The sequence below is a fragment of the Lissotriton helveticus genome, chromosome 9 (assembly GCF_964261635.1).
Source record: "Lissotriton helveticus chromosome 9, aLisHel1.1, whole genome shotgun sequence".
NCBI lineage: Eukaryota > Metazoa > Chordata > Amphibia > Caudata > Salamandridae > Lissotriton > Lissotriton helveticus.
Genome location: NC_136070.1, coordinates 185,686,450 through 185,707,198, shown reverse-complemented (window position 1 = coordinate 185,707,198; position 20,749 = coordinate 185,686,450).

The following is a 20,749-nucleotide window of genomic DNA, read 5'->3' as shown; positions in this document are numbered from 1 at the left end:
CACACGGGTCGGGGGGAGGGAGGAGAGTTCACCCAAGAACATCCAAAGTGTTCACCAGTCGCGCTCCGAGTCAGTGGCGGCTGGTGGAATTTGAAACTGGTGAGGCGTATGCAGAACGAATGAACATATGCGAGCTACTATAAAAACTGCCTTCACCCTAGTGAACCGCAAAACACCCCACTGCTCCACAGAGAGTTTGTAGGGTTCCCTGCAGTTTTTAGCAAACACTCCCCTCAGGCTGTGTCTCCATTATACAAGTTGCAATCAGAAAATAACCTGTGGGCTGTGGCGATAGCGCTAGTTTATTTTGGCCCTCAATCATCTCATATCCCTTTATTTAATTTCATGTATAACCGGGCTTTGTGTATACTTCATTATTTCCAGATGCCTAGTGCTGCCATTGACTTTTTTACAGTAGTGGGGGTGCAGAAAACACTTCTGGGGCTGGACAGGATGACAGTTCATTGGCCGCACGGCTCCCTCTGCTCTGGGGACTTTGCCACCTCTGCTGATGGGTTTCTGGAGCTGTGCTGCCCTGGGAGAAGTAGAGGAGCAGCGACTGGCTCCATTCGGGGGAGGGGGCCTTAGCCTGCCCTCGCTGCCCCTGCTGGCTTAGAGCCTGCGGGCCCCTGTGCAGCCAGCCCTGCACCAGGCAGCGCCGTGCACTGGAGGGGGTCCATTAACAGCAGGTGTGCACCCCCCTCGCTGTGAGCATGGCGCGGTTTCTCTTCTCTCAGGGTGGAGAACGGACGTTCAGTTCTCACTCAGGACTTTACAGCCGATGAACAAGCCAGCCACTGCGCGCAGACAAAACTAGCCACAGGCTAATCACCAAGACGCTTCAGGACCACAGCTGCTGGATACTCAGCTCTCTGAGGATGAATGCCCAAGTCATCACTTTAGGTGTTTGCACTGCAGGTCATTGTCAGAGTGTGGCCTAGCTACAGAATGCAGATAACTCCGGCTGCTTCACACCAGATTTAAAAGGCTAACAGTCCGTGTTAAAATATGCATCCTGGAGCCTGGGCTTTACACTATATGTTTCCCTAATGCGTGTTAACATGTAAAACAAAATCGTATTGCGCATGAAAAATATAGGACTGGCCCTACCTCGTATCGCAAATTAATGTGATCATCAATAAAGCCCCTCCACATTCAAACAATGCACATTTCCATCTTGCAATCGGTGACTTCATGAAATCACATAACGAACACTGTTAATAGCCTATAATCCACAACAAACTTGTTGATTAAACCAGCGGCACTGAACTGTATATCTGGTCCCAACCCCCTACCACAGAGTAACGTGCTACTTGCCGTAAAAGCGCTTCGATGCCTCGTCAGAGGTAGTAAGCGCTATATAAATACAATTACAATGCAATACAATACCGTCGGCCTTATCCTAGTACTAAGATTATTACACAAGATGGCTCCGCAAATTAAACGCTCGCTGATGTTATATGTGATTTGCTAGTCAAGAGTTCCTATCCCGCCAAAGCCAATTTAGCCTTCCATCCTTCAGTGGACGAAAAATCGAGTGCATTCGCTAAAAGAAAGAAACTATAGCCACTGCAGTGTTGACTGCTGAATAAAACACAATTGATTTTTATTCTTTGGAAGAATTGGACGCCCCAACTCTCAAAATGTTTGAAAGAACTGGAAACAAATAAATGTGGTCACAATGGAACATTCTCTTGACACGCCAGCGCCACCCGTTCTAGGCTAGAGCTTTCCTGGTATTTATTCGACCCTTGCTCGCACCCACCACTTTCCCTTCCTGACCAGATGGTGCTGTTAGCACTGAGACATGCTTCCACAGAATAGCTGCTGCTGACAGGGGTTTGAGAAACATTTTAACATCCAAATATATATCACTCAGAATGGCGGGCTCGGCTTAACCTTTTCCTGAGAGGTGAAAGCTTCACCGACATTCACGAAATACATAGCAGCAAGAGGTAAATGTAATGTCACAACATTCCATTGATCGAAATATTTACTTGTCATTTTTCATGTGAAGCCGCTCTAGGGATAAGAAAGGTGTTGAGGCGAGGGCACAGTTAATAATTTAATGGCATTGCATGTTCGTGCACAACAGTCGCCGCTCGCAATTCTCGGGGGCCGGGAGGGGTGGGGGGAGGTAGGGGGTTGAGGGGGATCTAAAATAAAAAACGTACCTGATCGATCCTTCGCCTCCTCTGCGTCCAGTAGTTCCTGGGCCGGTCCGGACTCCGGTGCTCAAGATAGACAGATTAGTAACAAGCAAGGATAATGGTGCGAGCATGCGCCTCAGCTGTACGGGCGCACACTCAAAGTCACGCTGTGCGCGTTTACGTGTACCGTGAGCGTGCACATCGGACGTCTAGGAAGCTCGTCATCCGGGAAGCCAGCTTGAAGATTTGCGGTGCGTGATCATGGAGAGCCCCGACTGCTGCCAAGCCTGCGCCGCTGACACACACCTGAGGAGGAAAGACCGGCCTGGAGAACAGCGGGGGAGTCCTGAGTCAGCCCGGTGAGTAGGGGGGACGTGTTTTGTGGTGCATCAGGCTAGCGAGACAGGAGATGGGCACTTCGAGTGTATGGATGTGCGTGTGTGACTGTGTGTGAGTGTGCGCGTGAGCAGGTTGGGGGGGGCGTGAGCAGGTTGGGGGGGGGCGCGTGAGCAGGTTGGGGGGGGCGCCTGAGTGTGTGTGAGCGTGTGTGTATACAGTGTGTGTGTGTGTGTGTGTGTGTGTGTGCGCGCGCGACTGAGAGGCATGGCTGACTGACTGAGATGTGCACGGCTCGGGAGGCGGGGCTGGGCATGCACGTCCACGAGGTGCAATCGGCGCTCGTGCCCCGGTCTGTGGTCCCTTCAGAGCTGACTAGGCAGCAATAGGTCTTTCGCTAACGCGAGACCTAAAAACATGCATGGTTCATATTTTGACACGTACAGAACATGGTGGGGGAACAGAGGAACAATGCAACCACCTAACAGATCGGAGTATGAGGTGTCTTGGGCGGTATATTCTTGTCCATCTCTTGCATTCACTTTAATATCAGAAATATTGAAACCAACATCAAACACTGTCAAGAGACTGCTGCCCGTTCCCATTTTCTAATCTTCACCAGGTCAATACAACTTACAGCCGCAAAATTCACCCAAACACCTTGTGCAACTATTAAGTCTATTTCCTGAACATCACACACTCACGCGCAATATTAATTTCCAGATCTAGTTGGTCCAAGTTCTTTCAAAGAAGGACGTTATACAATCTGTCATTACAAACGACCTCGCTGGGATTCACATTACAAAAAAATCCTACGTGCAGGGCCCGTGATCATGGCCGCAGTCGTCCACATGTCAACCTGTGGCATCCGCTGGCATTAAAAAGGTTCCACCCAGTGCATGCAGGTCAGACATCCATTGTGCTGCAGTGCGGGCGCACTCTTGGAGAGGGAGACAATGTCCCTCCCTAGTACAATTCTTAATAAAGACTGAAGGAGACCAAGAGTGCTGCCTGGCCATGAACATCAAATATACTGAATTGTATGGAAAAATTACTTGACCAAGCATTTTAAAATAAATAAACATAATAAAACAATAATATTTAATGAAAAAAGTGTTTCCTCCCCTAAGATGCATAGGTATTCGTGAGCCACGAAAATGAACATGAAAAATACCGGACTATACTCGCCCACTCCATATCATCATCCGTCAGACTAATGTGAAGAATAGTCCACATAAACAACAACTAACACTCACCAGTGTTAATGTTCTGGCAGGAAAGACCACAAACAGAAGACCAGACAGGATGTGTACACGGCATGTACAAGGGAGACATGTAAGGGTACCCAGTTGTGTTTCTAACTCCAAAGTGGTGTTTAATCATAAATCTTAAGCCACTCCACTGAATCATTTAGACCGAATCTATCTGTCTGTTCAGCAAAAATCCAATGGGCCTCCTTTCTGAAAAAGGTCTTCTCTGCACGATCCAGGTTCTGGTCAACCTATTCCAACCTGCTGTTTAAAGTGTAGAACAGATTAGTGGTCAATCTTTGTGCTCTGATCGTACTAATAGGCTCTTGCATGTGTCTTCATTTTCCTAGTTGTAACACTAATATAGAAAAATTTACAAAAGCATCTTAATTGTTGTATCAGAAAGCAAGTGTTTCAGTTTTTCAGTTTGTTGTGGAATCACACATGTTTATTGTAGATTGTAACACGGCTGGTTCGCAGGCGCGGCCGGCACATGTAAGAGAGGTAGGACGGTGGGGCGGGATGGGGGGGGAAGTCGCCAGATGACAGGATAGGTAAAATTTTACAAAAAAAATACCACTTACTGACTCGGCGATGTGGCGAGCGCAGGGTAAGTGGTTTCAAAATGTTTTTATTTATTTGTACCTATTCAGTCATCTGTCGACTAACCCCCACGCCGCCCCGCCACTGCCTCACCACTCTTACGTGTGCGAGCCACGCCTGCTGGTAAGTTTTGTCAGCTTGCAGACACTTCACTCCACACATGGGAAATAACCCCTTTAAGGTGTCAGTGAAAATCTGGAACTAAAAGATTTGGTTCTGGGCCTCTAGGTTTTTTGTGCTCCAATTGAGTTCTAAGATTCATTGATCACAAAAAGGCAAAACGAGGTGGTGGGCTACTTGTGATCACACATTCAGTTAGTGGATGTTCAAGAATGTTGTTACACACTTTTGTAGCCAGTGGGTCACATTTACATTTGGTCCTTGAACTTGAAAAAATTCCTAGTAAATGCAAGTTCTATACACTGAAAAACAAAACTCTGTGGGCTGTCATAAAACCATTCATGTGGTGCAAGCACCCTTTCTGCCACCACCAGACTCGTATCCTGCAGATTATTTATATACAATGGCTCAATGTCAAGAGTCGCCAGGAGCTGCTAAGACACATCACATTTAAAGCCATGTAGTAGATGAATTGGTCTTCTGGGTGGGGGCATTGGGGCTTGTGGATCTTTGGAAAAGTATAAGATGCCAGCATCTGTGGGTCCACAGTCCTCAGAAAATCTTTCGCTCTCTTTGTGATCCATTGTTTATCTGCAGTCTCCTCCACGATTTCTGTTATACTGTTCTTAAATTCAGGAAAGGGATCTCTGTGTAAAGGGATCTAATTATTTCTATCACTTAATAGGCGGGTGTTTTCTGGCTCATAGTCACTGGTGGTTTAATCACTAAAGTGGTATTGGTTTGCAATCATATTATAGCTTGCCGCTCATTCTTCGTGATGTTTTGAAATGTCTGAGGACTGGGCTGTGACCTTCTCCAGAGCTATTTGCTCTAAAACAGCCACCTCTGGTCCCATTCATGATGTGGCAGGTGAAAAGGTTTAGGGTTTGTGTAGGTCAGACGAAAATACAGACGGGGGATCCCTGGGTTTATCTTGAATACATTTTTGTAGTTTGATCTTGCAGGTGCTTTCTTGAAATTCAATCAATCAATCAATCACCAGCATTTATAGAGCATATCGCCATTCAAATGGGGTGTCCTGGCGTTAGCCTAACTTAAAGGGGTCAAACCTAACTAAAGGGGTCATGAAGGGAGTTTGGGATAAAGCCCAACGGCAAAACCTCTTCCTCTGCCTCTGTCAATGTGTAATCAGATAGATTAATTATGTTTGATAACACAGTAAACAATTGCTTGGTATTTTGTTAAAAAAGAAAATTATGATTTGCATGCGACTATGGGCATATAAGTGGGAAAATCAATAGACTTACAGAATAAAGGGAGAGACAGCAAACTTGCTATTTTCTTCCCAGGGTGCCCATGTTATAAGGCAAGCCACACTTAGCCCATCAATGACGTTAGGAACAGTGAGCCTGATTTAGACTTTGGCAGATAGGATACTCCATCACAAACGTGACAGATATCGTGTCTGCTGTATTACAATTGCTATTGAATGTAATACGCTCGAAATGCAGTGGGCGGCATATCCGCCACCTTTGTGCCAAACTCTAAATCAGGTCCAAAGTCTATACAGTGATATTAAATTCATGATGATGATCACTGAATTTGGGAATGTAATGTAACTTTCTTAATCGGACCACAATGTCTGTACAGTTTCCCTGTGTATAAAAACTCTCCATTTGGGAGCTCAAACAAGATTTTCCTTTGCATTTGTTAGAGACAGACATCATCTCAAAAGTCTTATAAAATAGCACTTACATTTTTCTTGAGGCTGAGGTCTTTTTCTGACACTCTTAGAAAGCAAAAGACAAACAATTGATGAACGCAATGCAGAACAAATCAAAACATTCACCCCAAGTCAAGAGATCTGGGTTAAATCCATCATTCTTTTGGTCACCGTGCCACCCCAGTTTAGACCTGGCCATATGCAAATCAGTCTTGACCCTGTGCCTCGTGGGAACAGTCGAGCCTGAACTGCCAAGCCAGGTACTCCTTGGAATGGAAACAAGCATCATAGGACCGGTTTTGGGGATTCACCCCTCATCAGCCAGGAAAGCTTGAATCCAGTGGTACAGTGAGCCCAGGACTCACGTTTGGGCATACCCGGCGCACCCAACGGATTGAAGAACAAATCAAAACATTCACCCCTGTTAAGATTTCTTAAAAAGCAAGAGAGATTCCATGTTAATCCATTTATCGATCTGCACTTAAATAAACCTTCATGGTTTGTTCTTTATACTGAGGGTGGGCAGCAAACTACGCTCTGCCCATGGAGTTTTGGGTACTCTGTTCTCTGCTTGGAGCACGCAGTTCAGAATACTCTGCAACCAATAGACGGAGTGGAGTTTCTCAGCACGTCTAGTTCACCCCTAGTTCATATATCACTAGATGCACCCCGTTTAACCCCCCATCCTCAAAGACTGAAGCGCGCGGCAGCCATTAATAACCCTGACACTCATGTAACCCTATATTGAACAGTACACACCTCCTGATTACCCCTCCTCAAGGATAGAGAGGCACGGCTGCCATTTCTCACGCACTAGCCCAGTAGGAGTTACGTGTGCATGAATCAAGCAAAACCATGAGCTGTTTTCAAAGGTCTCTTCTAAGCTGAGGGGTGGGAGGGTTGTTATTCACTCATTTCTCCTCCCACAACCACAGATTCACCACACACACCGGGAAAGGAAAAAAAAGTTATTTAATTCAAGGAAGTACATAGGCCTTGGTTAGAAACTAAAGAAAGGCGGGGGGGGGGGGGGAACTAAAGAAAGGTGAGAGAAGGAATGGAAATCGAAAACAGAGGAGGACTCGCCATGGTGCTCCCGTAGAAAGCTGAGAGGGGGCAGGCGCTGCCGCTTCTGTGCTGTAAACACCGACCCAGCTGACGCCTTCTCTCCAGAGTGCTCTCTCGCCGAGTACTATTTCAAGACTGCCCAGCCGACCACTGCTCGACAAGTCAGGCTGACCGGCCATGAGTGGCTCCTACCAGGCAGCTGTGGCCCTGGCTGGGGCCCTTCTTGTGGATGGACTCCCTCTGCTGCCGAAAACTCAGAGCGGCCTGCTCATCTTCAGCGGGGGCTCGGGCTGGCAGAACCTTGAGTAAGTCTACACCCAGAAGTCATGCATCAGGAGAATGAGCTGAGCTGCGGAGGTCCTTCCATGGGCAGTGCACAGCTTCTGCCCAAGCTCCACAACCTGGACACGCAGCCCTTGCCTAGCTCAGGAGAGATACTGATTATTTTGGGTGGGGGTGTCGAAGAGGGGTATAACTATATTGATTCCATGTACATGTTTGATACTGAGGCTGGGTCACTGCAGTGCCCGTATTAGTATCACAGTGTTTCTTAGGAAGGTGTGAGGACTGGAGCATCTCAAGTAGGTGCATGTCATTTTTTGAACTAACAATGGGGAAACTTGTGGCGTGAGGTGTGTGCGTGTGTGTGTGTGCAGGTTTTTTGGAGGGGCAAAGGCTTATAGTTACATTTCTGAGATACATTTCTGAGACTGGATGCTTTCACCAGCCACCCACCACACAAGACCTACAATTCCTAGCCTTCCAGAAATGCTTCCTTGTAGAAGGGAAGCATTACTGGTGCTCCTCTAGTAATGCCTTCAGCCTGTGTTGGCCCACGCCTGCGTGCTCCAGTGTGCCCATGCGGACCAGGGCTGTTCCGGCTTAGCGGCTGTCCCCTCCCACCACCACAAGCCCGCACAGGTGAGGCAGCCTTCCTGGCAGTAAGAAGGCTCTCTCCTGTGAACATTACATGCAAAACTTCACTCGCTTGAAGAACTCCATGAAATTCCACAGATTTTTTCTGCAACTACACGGAATTCTGCATAGTGCTACTCCACGAGCTCCGCCCACCCTGACATTAAACCTTGACTCTATTAGATTTTCCTGTGTTGTATTTTCCACTCATGGAACACCTCTCTGACATTAACCTCTTCCATGCTCATGATGAGCCCAGCTCGTCACAAGTCACAGTAGAGCTATGCTCATGACGAGCTGGGCTCGTTATAACTGCCGCGTTCCGCCCATGCGCGATTGATTCCCCGCCTGTGTGGGCGAATTAATCAGTGGGAGGAGTCGTGACGAGCCCAGCTCGTCATGAGCACAGCTCTACTGTGACTCATGATGAGCTGGGCTTGTCATGAGCACCGCGGCCCCTCCTCCCCCCTGTGCCGTGGGGGATTACCCCCGCAGCGAAGGGGTTAAGGAATGCGAGGCAGTAAAATGTGTTGTGTTGCTTTACGTTTTTTTTTTTTTTTAAAGCAATGCCAAGAGCCATTTGAGTTACTGTGTAAATACCAAAAAGGATTTTGTATCAGGTCTACGTTAAAAAAGTAACACAGTCCCAATGCAAAACCTTTGCAAATCCGGGCCTCCTCATGCTTTCAGCAGCTCGACTCGAGTCTCCTGGTGAAATACTCCTTTTCCACAGAGTTACCACAAATCATATAAAGTGAGGTTAGTAATAATCTCCTGGATTGCAAGGGCACTCAGAGGCATCGGTCGCATCACGTTTTTGTTTTCAATAGTGGGAAGAAGGCACTGGGGGAGTACTCCCAGGAGTGGAGCAAGACCGAGGAGCAGCTGGAGAAGAGAGCGAGGAGGACAATCTGAGATGGTATTGCTGAGACAGCAGAGCCATGAGTGGAAGATTAAAGAGATGATCAGTGGTGCTGAGACAATCTCAAGAAACAATAAGGAGGAAGCAGTTCTGTGTATAGATTACAGTTTCCATCCCACGAGGCGCGGTATTGCCAGACATCGATGTAGCCCATTTCACAGAACTGCAAGGCTGAAGACAGTGAATCTGGGACCAGTGATGGGGCTGATTGCTTACTACGAAAAGCAATTATGAATACTAGGTTTGATTATGTGGATTTTAAGGAGGATATTTTTCTGGAAAGACACTGGTGTCTTCCGTCAAAACCAGGTGGTCACAGCACACATTTAAACACAGGGGCAAGTTATTTCATGGTGCATTTGAATTGGTTCCGGAGAGCAGCATCCTTTAAAAGCTGTTACCTGCAGTCATGTTCACACAGGAAGCCTGCACTACATGCTCATTAGTTCAGGTAATGATGCAGGGACTGGAGTCGCAGTCATCAATTGCATCCTGCAGAGAGTGAATCATTCATTTTCTGAGCCATCAAAAAAGAAATAATACAGTAATCAGACCGCTTCTGCCACCCAGCACTGTCGAAACGTCGAGTTAATCCAGGGCCCAACTGGTGGTTCCCTGGTGGGCTGCGGACTGCAGGTGTGGGGTGCTTTCAAAGATGGGTGGTCCTTCCATGACCCACCCACTCCTGTGTTGCCTCATTCTAGAACGGGCTCCTTTCAAACACTTTTGCCAGCCCTGATTTTTGTTCTGTTGCCAGTCCTGAGTTCATCTATTCACAAAACACGCTTAAAATCAGGAAATGCCGTTTGTTGATGTCAACAGCAGCGATCGGAAGGGAATAGTAAATGTCGATTCATCATTTAAGTTAGGAATATTCTAATTCATAAATGCTAATAAAACCAAAGGAAGGGCTGCATAAGCACTATTTATCACAACAGAAGTCCATTATTCATAATCAACTTATCTTGATATTTGTTTATAAAGCGCCTTACCATTCATTGCCATCCAAGCACTAAAAGTATGTAGCCCCCATCCGAGCTGCGTATAACAAATTCCTCGTGGTTTCTTAGACACGCATGCTACATACGTCATTTCTCGACTTTTTAACAGTGCGTATCTTATGCCATAATGTTGGCCAGTTGACTAGTTTCAAATGGTTTGTACTGAGAAAAGTGCAGTTGACTGCAGTTAGGAGATGGGTATTGTCGTTAATTGTAGTCTATTGTCCTAGCCCACATTTTTTTTTAACCAGTAGAATTGCATTGACTTTTAAGACAGTTGTTCAACACCCCACGAGGTATAAGTGGGTTAAGTGGCATTTCCGACAGAGCTGTGATGATGCTCGTGCGTCATTGGCCGCCGCAGCTACGCGTCTTGTGTAAATAAGCACAGCGGGCCCCGATTCACAAAGGTTTTCCTGTGAGTGGGTGCGACGTGCCTCCTGGACGTCAAGTAAGCCACAGGTACCCGTGAATAGCAGCTTTGTGAGTCCGGCCGAGAGATCCATTCCATTCATGTCCGTTGCCATTGTGGATTCGCGTCATAGGGCTCTCGACGCATGTTAATGGCATGATAGCATTGGTAGAAATCTCAGGTGTAGCACACCAGTGTTAGTGTACGTGCATCCAGTTATTAAAGAGATGTCTGGTGTAAAAAGACAGGAGGACAATCATCGAGTGTGGGTGACCCCTTATATTGTTAGTGCTTTGAGCACTCATAACTCTCTGGTACATACCATGTCCTAAGCTCCCAGGAAAACAGATTGTGTTTATCAAATATTCATCCCATTTAATGTATATGTAACTAGTTTTTTAAAATGAGAATTGCGGTGAGTCACTCCCAGGAAGGCCAGGCACAGATCTCCATCTATAGAGGTTGTTATAGCAGCCAGAGTGATGCAGAAGTGTCTCAGAATAGCTCCCTGGCGCACACACAATATGCCGAGTGTTGATGGAGCCCCAGGCGGGGCCAGGGCTGTTCATTCTATTCAGATTGTGCAGATCTCGATGGCACGTGCCGTGCATTTATCTGGGTTTACAGTACAGCTTTGAAGACCACAATCTGAGCTGTTCCTATTGTTTCAAGGAAGCATCCTTGCGCTGGTCCAGCACATCCGATTGGCGCGCACACCTTATGCCTCTCGGTGCTATCATGCATTGCCAGAACCAGACTAGCAATGGTTTACTCCCTTTGACCTTGGGTCTTCCTGGTTAACTCGCCTTGCCTGTGAGCAGCTGCTCGCTGAGTGGGTGCCCTGAAGATGGGCAACCTGATCAAACTGCATTGGGGCATCATGTTGAATTGAGATGTTGATTGACCAAATGATAAAGCTTATCGATAAATTAAATTTCACTCATACTCTATTGATGGGTTCACAAATGAAGTAACATGGATTACGCTCTCCCATTCTTAAAGATTTGTATGAACTTTTTATGAACAGTACTAAACATTTTTGGCAGTGTCTGGGAAGGAGAAGAATGATTTTCCTGATCATTCTCAGGTATGAAGAAAAGCTTAAACATACGTGGTTGATCTACGCTGAAAATATATCTGGGAGTTGAAAAAGACTATACAAAAAATATTTGTGTAACCTGCACACCACAATTTTTTCAAAAAAGCTTCAATTAATTTTAGCCATCGGTGCAGACCTGCTACCTGACTGACCCCTGTCAGGTCCCTATAATAACTGCACAATCAGACACCACTATGTCCCGTATAGGAATGCACTGTTCGAATTGGCTCAGGTGCCAAATTCGAACAGTGCATTCCTGCACGGGACATAGTGGTGTCTGATTGTGCAGTTGAAAAAGACTCCCACATTTTCAGCAGGGAATGTGGGTATAGGTGGAGGGCCTAAGTCTGACAGCCACCAATTCAGTGTCCATGGTCTGGAAAATTACCAGTCATTACATTTTCAATTTTCTGTGCATTTTACTTAAGGTTTTTTTTGTTCATCCAGGAAGTCATCATAACAAGACAAAGATGGAAATGAAACTGTGTGAGAAGAGGAGATTGGCCAAGCCACAAGGAAGTTTGAGTGTCATCTGCATAGGCCATTACGGCCCGGATGAGCTTAGTTAGCAGGACAACATAGACTTTAAAAAGGGTCAGCCTTAATGAATTGTCCTAATGTATGCCACAATGAAGCCTTCAGAGACTAGATGGATAAGGTACCATAAGAACTGCCTCACAGCGGTCCTCAAAACATTTAGAGGTCATTTTAGAGGTCTGCCATCTATAACAATCAACACAAATATAAATTAAGATGGAGTGTAGTAGTAGTAAAAGTATGTTTATTAGACCATTGGTCTCCAAACAACATGCTACATATTACAATAAATAGTATAAAACATATACAAAACAATTTCGCTAATACTTTAAAAAGGGCGTTACCTTCACAGACAGTTCCTACCTCCCTCCCACAGCTTAAAAATGTCATATAACAATACTCCTAAAATTGCAACGAGCAACAGTCACGCTAACGTAAGGATAGTATTTCCACCTAAACACAATTCACTTTGAGCGTGTCCCACTATATTTCCATGCCAATTTCTATCCAATCATATTTGGTTCCAACAGAGTCCTTTTCACCGCCTTCATATATTTTGCCATGGCGATTGCGATGTCAAGATTTGGCATGTCAGTAAGTAGATTATTTGCTAGCGGGCGCCCAAATATACCATATCTTAAAAACATAGGTCGTAAAAACAATTTCCGCTGTGACAACAATTTTTGGCAGTCTAGTATAATATGTAAATTGTCACACTTAATACCTAATCCACAGCAACATTTACCGTCAGGTTGTACCAATTCTGCTTTTCTATTTCCATGAGATGCCCAATGGTTAACCCCTATTCTCCATCTGAGCACTTCAGCTCTTAGACCAGCATTAGGTAGTGTATCCAAATAGGGGTACCACATATCATTCTCCCAGCTATTCATCATATAATTGACTGATTCTTTCTCAGGTATATCATGTCATTTTGCCTTGATACTTCTCTTCCTGCTGTTCTGAGCTCCCCATTTGAGGCTTCAACCGACAGGGTCACCTGGTCAATTTCTACCTTTAGGCTTTTACACATTGCGCACAATTTCTTTCTAATCACCTTGGCCCATTTTAAATCGCTGTGCAAAATCTCCTCTTTGCACCATTGTGATGCTTTTGTAACTTCCTCCGATCCCAATCTTTTCCAAAATCTTAAAAGAGCCACTTGTACCTGTATGTTCCATGATGTCACTCCCAACTCCAATCGGATTGCCTGGATCATAGAGGAGCTAGGCAGTGACATCAATGGTTTGAGACATTTCCCCTCCTCAATGTCCCAATTGTTCTTCCCACTCAAATACAAGACTTCTGCCCCATACTGCGCTTGTGGGGGTATCATTGCCTTATAGGCGTTCAGTAAAGGTCTATGTGACATATCCCCATAGATTTGGCTAAATTTCCTTAGCCCGCATCCTGATGTATGGGCTTTCGCACTCTGGGCTGCCAGATGGATATCCCATTTCAAAGACTTTTCGAACCAGATACCGAGGTATCTGTATTCATTCACAATTTCTAATTTACTGGAACCCAGATACCAGTTAAAATTCTGAGTTTTCTTCCCAAAACATAGGATTTTAGTTTTCTCCATATTTACAGTCAGGAGTTTAGCCAAGCAGTATTCATTGAAGACAGATAACTTCCTTTGCAATCCAATCTCCGTTTGGTCAAAGATTACCAAATCGTCGGCGTACAGCAAACAGGACAATTGTTTCCCATGCATTTTAGGGCTGGCGCTTCTATTCACTTCTAAGGTGGCTGGGAGATCAGCTAGATATATTGCAAACAGTAAGGGAGCTAGTACGCATCCCTGCCTTAAACCATTCTTTTTTTTATTTTTATTTTTTTATTTTTTTTTTAAAACCTTTATTGAACAATGAAAGCTCACAAATACTGGCCTACAACCCCACGGGCTGGCCAGAACAGAATGGTCAAATAACCAGCATACAAAAAGAAGATCTGCACAGGATATAACATCAGGAGCACTGGTGAAGCAATAAAAACCATCGAGCGTTCAGCAAGAGCAGGATAATAAAGGTTAATTTTCTAGCACGGGGAGGGGACCAAAGGAATAACGGGCCGTATATGAGAGTACAAGGGAGGGACCGTGGCAAGCCGCCATTTTATAGACACAACGTAAGAAAATGAAACCATATAATCAAATCTAGCAAAGGACAGAAACAGAATCAGACCATCAAATAGCGACAGTGGCAACAGTCAATCGAGCTCACTCACCTCCGCCCCTACCCGAACAAAGAAGACGTGGTCAAAAAGCCCTATCACAAAGACTACGCAATACGCACCCCAACGGAAAAAGGGAACCTCCATAAAGGAGGAAGGGAAAGAGGGAGAAAAAGACAACAAAAGGAACACCCGCCAGACCATACACCCCCAGGGGGAAAAACAGGACAATAAGACCGGCATGCGATGTAACAGAAACACGATACCAGAATAGGCAGCAAACCACAATCAGCCACACACCGGAAGAAGGACAGAAAACCCCCGGGGGAGATACGAGGTGACAGAGTCCCGAAAAAGTGAATACACAAGAGCCATAGAACAAAAAAGGGGAAAATAAGGGGGGAAAAAGACCCCCCGACACAAACAGACCCCCCCCACCCACCCTTAAGCCCACCCTGCACCCCTGCAGAAGGCTACGGCCTACCCCCCCCCCGCAGCGTGCCTGTCGCCCTAAGTAGAACCCGAAATATAGTGGAGCAAGAAAAGTTAGAATTAAAAGACAAAAAAAAACAAAAAAAAACAAAAAAAAAAAAAGGGGGGGGGGAGGAAGGGAAGGAAAGAAGGGAGTAAAGACATAAAAACATACACACGGGGGAGGGCCAAAGACAGGAGTAAACGCACCCATCCACCCGCCCGGGTTAAAGGTCCAAGTCCTCGGGAAGCCAAAGAGTATCAGGCCAAAGTCCAGGAGCACTAACCAGTTACACAGAACCATATCAGGACACAGAGATCATCCAAGCCGTTCATGAGCTACCGCATATAAGAGTCAGTTTTCATCAGCCCTGACCCTTTTTATCCAAAGCAATAAGGGTCCGATCCAACGAGGACCCTGCCAGAAAGAACAGAAGGCAGGCAGCAGGAGAGTCCAACGGCAGTCCAAAAAAGTCACAGGAAGAAAGGCACGGAAGATCCAGGAAAATCACAGAATGTAGCAAACGATGCAGGCACAGTTCCAAGGATATATCCATAAAAACCGACCCATCCGGGCCGGCACAGGAGACGTCATCGGGCAGTGGTGATTGAGAGGGACCAGGAGAATCATGAAAGTCCGGCAAAACAAAATCCAGCTCCCGGGCCGAGGGCAGAGGAGGCAGCACAGGAGGAGAAGGCGCCATCAGGTTACGCACCTCCGGGGCGGCAGCCGGGACCGAGTCCGCCAGGAGAGTACCAGCCACACCCCGCGATATCAATGCCTCATCCGGTCGTGGGGGCCCGGGAGGCCCGCAGTGAGGAACCGTCTCCAGAGCCAGGAGTGGCGCGGCCACCGAGAGCCGCCAGGATAGCAGGATGTGTAAGATCCCCTTAAGTGCAGGAAAACCTTCACAGTATCCGACACCCGGGCCCTGCGGCGGGCCCCCAGTGCTCGTCCGGGCCCGGCCCAAACAAATGGGGTTGGTCGCCATCTTGAGAGCCCGAACAGGCCGCGCGGCCAACAACCTCCGCCGGGGCAGCAGTCAAGCAGATGAAGTCCCGCCGACAGGCAGAAGAACACCCCGGACAGGAAGGGGGGCCACCAGAAGAAGGGGATTCAACGGCCCCCCAATGTCGCCAGTCCCGATCTCCGAGTCCGGGCGGCAAAGAACAAAATGGCCTGACCGGAGAACAAAGGGGGAGGAAGCTGAACACACGAGGAACCCCAATAATGAAGGGCAGCGTCACCATCCAAGGCTGCCGCCACACAGGAGTCTCTCAGCCAGGAACCTCCGGCTCACACGAACAGCGGCCCTCCAATCACCTCCAGTGCGCCCCGAAGGGCAAGCCCGCAGGCTGCATCCGGCCCAGGAGCCGGGACGAAGAACCAGGCCAGTCCGCTCTCGAGTCCCGGGAATGGTCGGGGGCACTGCACCGGACCCACAGCAGCCAGGACAACCGGAACAAGTGGTAAGTGCCTGCAGTGCGTCGTAGTAGTACCACACAGCAAGGAGGGCTTCCCGGGGCAGGATAAATGCAGGATAAATGTGAAAAACACAGGCGGGCGAACGGAGCCGAGCTAAAGCGCGGCCATCTCGGTCGCGAGCTAGGCTCCTCCCCCAGCCTTAAACCATTCTTAATCAATATTTTTGGTGTCAGGGCTCCGTCTGTGTCTTTAATAACTTGCGCCCAATTTAGCTTGTGTAGCTCCTGGATAATTTTCAGGAGCCCCTCTGGGACATTATGTTTTCTTAAGGCCTCCCACAGGCATCTCCTATCTACTAGGTCGAATGCCGCGCGGAAGTCTACAAAGCAGCAGCATAACTTCCCCTGCTTTTCCACCGACTTCCGCGCCACGGCCTACAGTGCGAAGCAGTGATCGATCGTGGAATGCCCCTTCTTAAACCCTCCTTGCTCTACTGGCACAATCGTCCACTGTTCCACCCAGTATTTTAGACTGCCCAGGATTATTTTGGAAAATACCTTTTCCCAATATCCAGCAAGTTAATAAGTCTATAGTTTTTTGGTGCTTTTCTGTCTCCCTTCTTGTGGATTGGTCTGATTACTGCTCCTCTCCACTTTTTGGGGATCTTACCTGACTCCAATATTGCCAAAAACATACAGGAAAAAAATTCCGCCCACCAATCTTGCTGGGATTTTATGATTATCTGGACCTGCAGCACGGGTTAGGTTTAGACTTCTTATGATTTTATTGACCTTTTCTGTAGTAAATAAGGGTTTTAGGTCTACCACCGCCTCCATCCAGGGACAGGTCTCCCCACATGCTTCTTCAGCATATGTTCCGTATAACTCACCTAGGTATTCTTCCCATGCTGCTTCCTCTACTACACAGGGCATAGCCCCATTAGCCTGACCTGCTGCTACCTTTATCAAATTCCAAAACTTTCGCAAGTTTTTAGATTCAATAATTTCCAGCAAGTTAACCCAGCATTTCTCTTTAAATTCTCTCTTCAGATTTCTAACTACCATTTTATACTCCTTCCTCATATTACTTACATTTTTCTGTCTTATTGGATCATATTTTTTCCTCAGGCTTCTTTCTTCCCTTTTTATTTCTCTTTTCCTGGTTAAACACTCCCCGTTAAACCAACTCGGCTGTTTGGCTTGTATTGATTGTTTAGCAGTTATGCATGGGTCCTTACTTTTTATATCTACTTTAAGGCACTGCGCCATTTCTTTTATCTTTTATTAATAATAATAATAATAAGGGAATTTTATAAAGCGCGCGGTTACGCTAGCTAGCGTGTCCCTCCGCTAAGACAGATAGAAGCTCATAAAACGGGCCACAGAGTCAGCTAGGTTTATCGTGCATAAAGGTGTGTTTTTAGCTTCTTCCTGAAGTCGGCTTCAGATACTTCTAGGCGGAGGTCCAAGGGTAAGGCATTCCAGCCCTTCGCCAACAAATAGCGAAAGGATCTGCCTCCGATGCGAGCCTTTCTCGTCCTGGGTACCTTTAATTGGCCACCATGGGAGGAGCGCAACGCTCGCGTAGGTTCGTATCTGGAAACCAAACTCTGGAGTGGTGCTGGTGCCCTCCCATTGAGGATACGGTGACAGGTACAGAGGGCCTTAAACTCCACCCTGCTCTTCACCGGGAGCCAGTGAAGAGTCTGAAGGGCTGCTTTGGCGGCCGATCTTTTAGGACGCTTCAGAATGAGGCGAGCTGCTGCATTCTGCAGTACCTGGAGACGATTTAACACCTTACTGGTAGCTCCAAGGTACAGCAGGTTGCCGTAGTCTAGGCGCAATGTCACGAGGGCATGCACCAGCGTCCTGCGGGCCGACATGGGAAGAAGATCTAATACTTTCCGCAGACCTCTTAGGATGCTGGAACAGACACCCACCACACGGCCTATCTGAGGTCCAAAGGACAGATCAGCATCAAGCCAGACTCCAAGATTCTTGGCTTCACGGCAGGGGGTTGGGACCTCGCCTAGGCAAGGGGACCACCACGCCGACGACCACACAGTAGGGCCACCCCCCACCACGAGCACCTCGGTCTTATTGCCATTCAATTTGAGGCAATTGGCGGACATCCAGGTTGCCAACTCCTGCATACATGTTCTAAATTGTTCCGCCGCAAGACCGGGTGCGCGCGAAAGGGAGATTGCCAGCTGCGTATCGTCGGCGTAGGATACGATATTCAGACCATGGCCCTCCACAATAGAAGCCACCGGGGAGACATATAAATTAAACAGGGTCGGACTTAGGGACGAGCCCTGGGGCACCCCCTGTCCCAAACAGATCTCCCCGGAATAGCATTCACCCTGGCGAACCTGGAAGCCTCTTCCCGTCAGGAAGGACTGGAACCATCTAAGTGCAGTGCCTGATATTCCTCCATTATTCAGACACTGTAGCAAGGTGGTATGTGCTACAGTGTCGAATGCCGCACTTAGATCCAGTAGGATGAGGGCCATGGTCTGTCCCTCATCGACCCCCTGACGAAGAGTCTCCACTGCCATCAGAAGGGCCGATTCCGTGGAGTGGCGGGGACGAAAGCCAAACTGGGTGTCATGCAGGAGGGCAGCCTCCTCCACGAAATCCATCAGTTGTACATTAATCGCTTTCTCCGCAATTTTGGCCAGGTAGGGTAGAAGGGAGATAGGGTCTCTAATTTATCAAAACTGATGTTGGATTTCTTCCTCAGGGGTAGAACCACCGCCTGCTTCCAGTCTCTAGGCACTATCCCAGTCTTAAATGACAGGTCTAGCAGGTGCCTGATGTAGGGTTCCAGCACTGGCAAGCTATCAACTAGCCTTTTAGGCGTAGTGGGGTCCGAGGGGATCCGGACTTGATAGATTTACATATCTTTAGGAGGTCCTCCGGGGGCGGGGTGACGAAGTTGGTCAATCTGTGTCTATTCCCCCAATCCCTTGGGATTTCCACGAACTCAGTCCCTGCCGTGTGGTGACTAGAAAAAGACGAGTAGATTTTGGATACCTTCTCGGCGAAAAAATTTGGGATCTTATCACAGGATTCCGCCGAGCACTCATCTGGGGCAGTGACAGGTGTCCCACCCGAGAGAGATTTATAAAGCAGAAAAAGCTCCCTTGTGGAGTTGCCAGCCTCACTGATTCTGGTGGCATAATGTGCAGCTTTGGACTTCCTAATTAGTCCATGATAGAGTCGCCTCTCGGTTAGATAGATCTCCCTAGTTTCCGTTGAGAAAGCTACTTGCCATTGCCTTTCCACTCGCTTTAGTGCTGCCTTTGCAGCCCGCAACTCATCACTGTACCACGGTGTAGTTTTCTGAGTGCGACCACCTACTTTGGCACGCGAGAGTGGAGCCGTGCAATCAAGCGCCTCGGTTATGCGTTTGCAAAGGTTGGAGTTAGCGGTATCCGCATCATCCCCCCCTGGACTCCCCCCTTTGATGAGTGCTGCACAGAACTTTACCTGGGAGAAGTTTGCCCATCTCCTCCTAGAGTAGTATCGTGGTGCTGGCACCAATGCTCTTGCCCCGGGAATGCGTACGGAGAATGGTACCAGATAGTGGTCCGACCATGGGATAGGGATGGGAGTCATTGCTTCTACATCCCCTCAGTTAACAAATATGGTGTCCAACAGGTGTCCCAGCTGGTGAGTGGGACCACCTACTATCTGCTTAAATTAGAGGTTTACTAGCACCTGGCAGAGATCCTTGGTAGCATTGTCAGTGGGGTTAACCAAATGAAGATTGAGATCCCCTAGTACCAAGATTTTGTCTCTGCACAGCGCAGCCTCCATAATGCCTTCTACTAGACTCTCTCCAAACCGAGCCATAAGGCCTGGAGGTCTATAGATTAGAAAACCCTTCAACGTACAGCCTTCTTTTACTTTAACGGCGAAGCTCCCCGTCTCACTATCTAAGATGGGGGAGGTATCCAGTTGACATCGTAAGCTATGCTTAGCTATAATGGCGATACCCCCTCCTCTACCGGTGGGTCTATCCTGCCTATGCATGGTATAGCCCTCTGATAGTGCTTCTAAAGCATCAGGAGTTGAACCTTCATCCAGCCACGTCTCAGTGAGAAACAGAAGGTCCAACTGTCTCTCAGTGAGTAGGTCGTAAAGGTCTAGTCTGTGCTTCCGCAGGGAGCGAACGTTAAGCAGACCACAGATGAGAGTTAGGTCTCCCGATGCCAACTTTCTGCCTAAATCATAGTTTTCCTCGAACCAAGGCACTTTCGTAGCCCTAGCATCTTCCAGTTCCACTTTCTGTTGGAATCCAGCTAGCTTCCCAATATATTGCTCAGTTAATCTTGTTGTCAGCCGTTTAGGGTACTCTACTTGTTGAGGGAGAACCAATTCTCTAGAGCTTTGAAGCCCCTTTGCTAATGCAAATTGCAAAATGTTGTGATCACTACCATCACAAGCAATTATCTGAAACCCATTGATAAGATCAAAGTTCCACGCATGGATGAATATATAATCAATCGGGCAAAGTTGGGAACCTATCTTAAAGGTCTGCCTTGCAGGGCAGTCTGTTTCCCATCTGCCATTTAA